General features: G+C 46.9%; 1 protein-coding gene across 2 annotated transcripts in view; it reads right to left on the reverse strand.

The window, feature by feature from the left end:
- ANKRD12 (ankyrin repeat domain 12) overlaps positions 1–6,105 on the reverse strand; it is a 59,306-nt gene extending 53,201 nt beyond the window's left edge. For both annotated transcript variants that reach the window (XM_053935484.1, XM_053935478.1), the window contains exon 1: positions 5,905–6,105. The gene's annotated coding sequence lies outside the window, so the exon portion shown is untranslated. The remainder of the gene's footprint in view (positions 1–5,904) is intronic.
- Positions 6,106–7,617: the final 1,512 nt, after the last annotated feature.

Genomic DNA, 7,617 nt, shown 5'->3' on the forward strand with positions numbered 1-7,617 from the left:
GCCTTCTGGCCTCAGCTAGTCCATGATTCTGTCCCATGAATCAGAAATGCAGATGTTCTTTACCTCAGCAGCAGGATGGCTACAGGCTGCTCTCTCCTCCTGCTGACATGTTCAACATAGGGCAAGGTTTGTGTCTTCTACATTCTCCAGAAACTTATGCTACATAGTTAGGACAGCATTTATTCTAACAAATCCTCACATAGCTGGCCAGAAGAACCAGTGCATCTTGTGAGTATGGGTGTCATACTCAAATTGTATCAGTACAACTGTGTAGAATGCAAACATCATATTCCTACTAAGGGAAAGACCTAGGTATCAAAATAAACATTCAAATGGAAAAACAACATCACCTCTCAGAATCAGACACAGATAAGTTTCCAGAGTGCCTGAAGGGATTGTCCTTTATTCTCAATAATCTCTCAAAATAAAGGAGATCCTTGATTCTACAAAGAGGAATTCTATTCCAGGGAAATAAAAGAATATGCTGGCCCAAGAACTCTTATGAGCCAAAGACACTTATTGCAAAATCCATTAGTCCTTCCTATTAATCTACAAGTCTATAAACTTGAATGTTCACAGGTGCTTCCTCTTGAGTCCTTTTTAGGATGAGCTATGGGTTCAAAGGAAACACCTGCACAGTTTAGCTTAATATGATACACTCTTTAAACTACATGGAGAAGTGGAGTTGTAAACGTCAGGTTTGATCTACAGGTTATTACTCAAAGATGTTGCTAAATAAATACTTTTCAGTTAAGAAAGACTACAGAGTCTACCAGAATAAAACTTAAAAGACTCCTTATCAGCACTTTGACAAAGGTAAGATAAGCAAACCTACTGCCAAACAATTTTCAACTCCTTCCACAGGAATCTACTTTCCCTCTGGAAACCTACAGATCTCCAAGACAAGATATTTCATAACTATGCTATATGTTGTTACTAGAATCTCAGTAATTTCTATTTAAATCTTCATAAACTAATGATAATTTGTCAATCTAAAACCAAGAAAATCCTCGACTTATCTGCAGCACTGCCAAAAAGAACATGACTTAAAACACATACAAAGGCCCTTCACAGGCTAAGAACAGATGAAGGGCCAACACCTATTCACAGTCCTTCAGTTATAGCATGATTCAGGACAGGTAAAGCAGGTAGCTGGAGTGCTACCACTCATAAGAAGAATCTAAAGCAGTAAGTGCAGGACAGAAAGCAATCTTGGCTTACTCATGGGTTCCCAAATGGATAACAGAGGTTTTTGTCTTGGCTAAATTGTGAAGACATGCAACATATTCAACAGGCTTTATTGCCACCTCTTGGCCATCACCAAATCTCGCAAAAAATAACAACAAAATCATCTGTCAGCTCCTTTACAGAAATAATCTTTCTTTGGGGGAAAAGACATAGCAAGGGAACAGATGGAGTGGAAACAGAGAACAAGCAGAATACTTGTTTGCAGACAAGTATAACTATTTAGGGCTGTAAAACTACAGTGAGTACTGCAGTTGACTTTCATTGAAGTTTTACTGTGTCATCTGGAGAATCAAAGGGAGTGGAAAGCAAAGAACCAGTTATTTTCAAGACAAATACCAAGCTTTTTTTTTTTATTTGTTTAAAAAAGGTAAAACGGGTGTCAAGACACCTGTTTCTTCTAGAAGTCAAAAGATGAATAGATTAGCATTACCCACACATGAAAGACAATAACACTAATGAAAGGCACATTTCCCCTTCATTATTAAACTAGTAGTAAGAACCCAGATTAGTATGTTGCTGAAGAGTACAGAGCACCACAGAACTCGGTTTCCCAGAGTTAGTTGTTTGTTGCACACAATATTGAAGGAAACAAACAAGCGGAAGACACTTCCACGAACCAGCTAAGAAAGTGATCTGGCCAACAGAGCTTGAAAGGTTTGATAGCCAGATACCTCTTAAGTAGGAGTAATGCAAAAGGCTTGGAAAGAGAAGGGAAACCATAGGAAATGTCTTTACGCATAAGCTCATTTCTGCTGTCATCAATCAATGGAACTTTTTAAGATCTACCACAGAACACTTGGGAATGTGTAAGGGTTATTTGGGGTTTGTTGCACTGAATACATTCTGAAGCCCAGAGAGGACAGCAAAAAGTACTTTGTACCTCTGATGCTTTCCAGCCTCATGAATGTAAGATATAAGGCAAGGAAAGAGTTGTTCCAATACTCTCTATCTCCAGCAAGCTACTCAAGGATAGAAAGCAGATGACAGGAGAAGAAAATATGTAAAGCTTTCCTCCTCAGAGTGCATTTTTAGTTTTTGCCTCTAATATAGCCCCTAATTCTGTCTCTAATGTTGTTAATGGCTTTTCTTAACATAAACCAGTGTGAAATCAACCCTCTTGTGACATTATCACTACCTAGAGCACTCTGTGTAGAAGCCATGGACTTGAGGAGCATTTATTCATATGTTGCTTGCGAAAGACAAAAGCAGTTGCAGCAGACATAAGGATCCTTCATCAGATCCAGGGAAATAATCTAAAATAAACTAAGGCAAAGACATACTCTCAAGGGCTTCATGTCTCTACGTGAATATTTAGTCTTTAAGCAAGGTGGCAATAAAGGTCCTCAACTGCCTCCATAAGCTTACAGAAGAACTTTTAAGACTTTTCTATGTTCTGGAATAATAATGAACTGACAAAAAAAAGAAAAAAAACCTAAAGATGTTAGCAGAGCTCTGACTTCTGTTATTCTGTTAATAAAATCATTCAGTGTAATAACACAAAATGCAAGACTGAGTTTGTGCTAATATTTATTTCATACCATCTGTCACTAGAGTCTAAGTAGAGTCTAATCATGTAGTTAAAAAATAGTTTGATTTGGAGACTAAATGACCAATCAACATTTATAATACTCCATCTGCAAGAGAACACAGAAAAGAAGAAACACCAAACAGTCATGCCCAGCCCATCCCTTTATAAGGTAAGATTCAAAAAATGTCAAAAGTAGGTTGTTCTGAGTGTGTATATTAACAGTGTGGTAGCAGGTTAATCATTACATATTTTGTGATCAATAGTTTTTTCCAGTTTTAAAGAGGACCAACTGCACTAGTCTCTCAGGCAATTTCATTAGCCTAAGATGGTCTAAACATGGTAAATCAGTTCAAGAAATACAATTTGTTTTCCTGCCTGTATGCCCAATACTGAGGAAGAAGTTCTGAATACTGAGGAAGAAGTTCTAGCTCAGTCAATTCTAGGTGCCCATATTTCCAATAAAAAGGAGATCCACGACCTTCCACCTAGTTAAGCTAAAGCTGCAACAGCTTATGGAGTTTCTAGCAATTTAGACAGGGTGCAAAGAAACTGGGTTTTTGAGAATGACTGGTGACCACTGATTTGTAAACACAGATATTAAATTTTCAGTGTATGCTTTTATTCCTGTGGATAAGTGATAACATAGCAGTACCTCCTACAACTAATGCCAAGCAAATACAGAAGCTTCACACAAGCACTCATTTAGCCTGCTTCTTAAAAGCCCCTTTCCTCTAAGAAGTCACCAATTGTGCAAGCCTGTTGGAAGAAACTGCACACGGACTTCAGTTTGTGGCACGGGGCTTGCTTTCTTACACAACATCTGTCCCAAGCTTTAATGTCTGTAGTATTCTGAGTTCACAGACAATTTTGAATAATCCTCTGAGTGGGAGAAGAAAACACAAAGAGATGGCAATAGACAGGCAGAAATATTTGTATTTGAAAGATTGAGCTGTCCTCTTTGTGAAAGAACCAAAGGCTCTCTGATCAACTGCCCACACTCAGTGATTACTACAAAAAAGCCAGGAAATAGGAAAAGGGACTCACACACTACACACTGAAAAACTGACTTTGCCACAAGAAAGGCATCATGGTCCTCTGGGTGCCAAGAAAAACATTGGTACTCCTTGACATTTTAGCTTGCAAAATGCATACAGAAAAGTAGAACTACTAAGGGGAAGGTGGAGTGTAAAAAGACACAGACAGTAAATGGGCTCACCACTACCTTCCCAGAGTAATATTCTGCTGTACCTCAAACCCTACAATTTTATTTGAACAGAGCATTTCTCAACCTTGCACAGAAAGCTACTAAATTCACAGAGGATGAGATTAAGGTCCCCAGCTGATCAAGTCACAAGGTCAGCAGGGAGTGTGAATTTCCACCCCAAAGAATGAAGAAAAGCAAGAGACATCCAACACCTGCACAAACCTCAAATATAAAGAACAGTTGAAATACCTTGACATCTCAGACAATGCTGAAGATCTGTTGCTCTGGGGACTTTTACCCAGTGAACTATAGCAAAGGATTACTGCAGAAGGAAAAGAAAGCACAGATTCCTTGCAGCTAGACAGCACCTGCACAGCAGCTCACCATGTCCCTACCTACAGTAACCAAGACTTGAGGACAACCAAGCTACGATCAACTCGCATACTGAAAACACCCACACCCTTGCTGTTTCAAAATTAGAGAGAAGGAAGTGCCCCCAACCTCCAAATAATGGCTTGTCTATAATTTGTCAAAATGAATTATTTTAATAATAGTTAATAATTTCTTATAGACATGATGATCTCACCCTTTCCTAGTATTCCAAAATTAGACAATTTTTTCCTGGAACATAAGTACATTTGGACTGCTCCACATCTGTCCAATAGCTTTTTGTTCCTGTAAGCATCACTCACTTACTTTTCTCCATTAAAGATTTGTTTTATCCCATCAGTTACCTTGCGATTCAGGGGCATAATATCCCCTTTCTTCCGTATCACATGGGCTGCAGAAGAAAGGCATGGAACACAGTGACAGTGTCCAGGCAATTTCCACAGGAGCTCTACCTGATAATGCCAATATTAAATAATAATACTGATATTGGAATGTGCTGCTCAGGGAGGTGGTGGATTCAATGCCTCTGGTGGTGTTTAAAGAAAGACAGGACACGGCACTTAGTGCCACGGTCTACTTGACGTAACAGTGTTTGGTCACAGGTTGGACTCAACGATCTCAGAGATCTTTTACAACCTAATTGATTCTATGATTCCGCAAAATATTTATTTTATTCGGGAGTTTAAAGTAAAAAAAGAATCCTTTGATTTCTTATTGCATACGTAGCCTTTAGGGAAAAAAAAAAAGACACAAAAAAACCCCCAAAAAACCCTCCACCAAAACAAAATACCCAACCAAACAAGACTGAATATTATCAATGGTACCTCGAGAGTCTGACAGGATCTAGAATGAAGAACTGAGCAACTGAGGCTGGCGTTCTCTCATTCCTTGCCCTTCCTTTGTTGCCTGCTGTCACCTGTGCAGCGCGAGTTGCCGCGCTTCATCCACATCGGCGGCTGCCTGGCGCTGGCAGGGAAGGCAGGGAACGCGTTATCCTGCCGAGCTGCCAGCAGCCTCGGCGGGCCCGGCACCGACGGAGCAACTCCCGAGGCTGCAGGGAGCAGCCGAAATTCCCGACGCGGAGGCGGGGCGCGTGTGTTATGTGCGTGTGTGTCTGTATGCTATGTGTGTGTACACTGCCATGCCGCGCTCGGCACCCGCGCCCCGCTCGCCCGTGCCGCCTCACTGCCTTCCCCGCACATTCCCGGCCCTGCCTCCCGCGGGAACCTGCCGTAGGCGGCGGGCCCCTCACGCCGGGCGGCGGGGCAGGAGCCAGGCTCGGCGGGCCAGGCGGTGACAGCGGCGGCCATGGCCCCCGCCGCGGCGCTGCCGGGCTGACAGCGCGGCCGGACGGAGCAGGGCGGGAGGCGCGGTGCCCGCCGCCCGGGGGGACACGGCGGCAGCGGTGACACCGCCTAGGCGGGCACCGGGTGGGCGCTCCCCGAGCTCAGGGACAAGGGGGCGGCACCCCGCGGGCACCGGGTGGGGCCGGGGGTCCCCGCCGCGCGCCGGGAAGGTGCGCTCCAGTCCTTACCTTCTCTCGGGAGCACGGCAGCGGGACGCGTCCTCCTCCTGCCGCTGTCTCTGTGGACGGCGCGGCCGCGGGGAATCGGGCAGGGCAGCGAGTGCCGCCCGCAGTGCTCAGGGGCTGAGGCTCAGCCGCGGCACCGGGGATTGCAAACACCCCACCCGCCCTTGTCTCCTTCTTTCTTTCTTTCTGTCTGTCTGTCTTTCTTCCTTCCCTTCCTGCCTCCCTTCCTTCTCTCCCTCTCTCTCCCTTCTTCCCTCTCTCCCTCCCTCCCTCCTTTCCTCACACCCCGCGCCGCCGCTCGGCTCCCCCCGCCCCCCTCCCAGCGGCGCTCCCATTGGCCGCGCGCCGCCCACGTGGGCCTCGCGCAGGGCACGGGACGCGGGCGAGCGGTGCCGCTGCCAACGACAGAGCGCTCGGGGCAGGGTGGGCAGCGCAGCGCTTCTCTCCATTCCCAGTGCCGTCCCCATCCCGAAGGAGACGGGCGCGGACGCCCGCACGGCGACGGGAAATAACGGGCTCACGGGATGCCACACACGGACGGGGCTGGGATGAGGACTAGGATGCAAGCATTGCGCATGTGCGACGGGGGGGTTGCTGGGGGCAGCCGCGCATCCTCTTGGGCTGCGGTCGCTGGAACCTTCTGGAAATGGCGGCGGCGGCCCCGGCCGGTCACGGGGCGAGGTGGCGGACGAGAGCTTTTCCGGTCCCTGCCGCGGGACGGGAGCCGACCTACAGCCACCAGCGCGCCCCGCTTCGCTTCGCCTCACCCAGTCCTGCCGCTGCCGCCCCCTCCCCGGGGAGGGGTTTTTCCGGCGGTGATGGCGCAGTGAGTTTTAGCTACCCGGCGCTTTGCGCGTGCGCGACGGGCGCTGCCCATCCCGTTCCATCCTATCGTCTATCCCATCACCGGGCGCTAGTGAGTACGGAGGGGCTGCGGCTGAAGGCCCCGCAGTTTTTGGGAGAAGCCCCCGGACGCAGGTGCGTGTGGCGCGGTGCCGGAAAGCCCGGGGTGGCCGTTCGCCTTCGCGAAAGGCTGTGGGATGCCGATCCCGCCGCGCCTGGGGGTCTGGTCACTGTTGCGTCCCCCCACCCCCCACTCAGGCACAATTCCCATCTGCCCGCCGCTGCAGGACAAGACAACTTCTGGGTTTCCAAACTAGTTTTTGGGGGTGCTCTGCTTGTACAAATGAGCCAGACGTCATATAAAGACATCTGAGGGGTTACGGAGTTGACTGACGATGTAGCCCTAGTTGCAGCCTTGGAAGGGGGGTCAATTCATCTGCACTCGTGAAAGGTTTTGTATCTGCTTGTAACAATAGTAGTATGTGGCAGGACTTAAGGAACACGTCTGGTGCTGTACTCGTGGGTTCTCGAGTAATGCTCTCCAGATCGCTTCTGGGAGGTGCTGAAGGGCCGCCAGATGTAGTATTTTGACACGGTAGCTAAACAAAGTCCTTTAGCATAGTTTTAATTGCTGTGCTTACTCTGCTACTGGATTGCTTTAATCTGTTATTGGGTAGAAATTCCTTAATATTTCCTGTTCAGAAAAGTGGGTGTTTTTCCGTATCAAACTATAACTTTGATTGAGGATACGTACTGTGTGTACTTGCTGTACATTCTGATCCCCCCCCGCCCAATGATGTACCAGCATGGATAGAGGATGGCATCAAAAATCTCTCATATTCCCGTGCTCCACAGCTTACTGTTCAAACTTCT

Source organism: Vidua chalybeata, chromosome 1 (assembly GCF_026979565.1).
Source record: "Vidua chalybeata isolate OUT-0048 chromosome 1, bVidCha1 merged haplotype, whole genome shotgun sequence".
In the NCBI taxonomy this organism is placed as follows: Eukaryota; Metazoa; Chordata; class Aves; order Passeriformes; family Viduidae; genus Vidua; species Vidua chalybeata.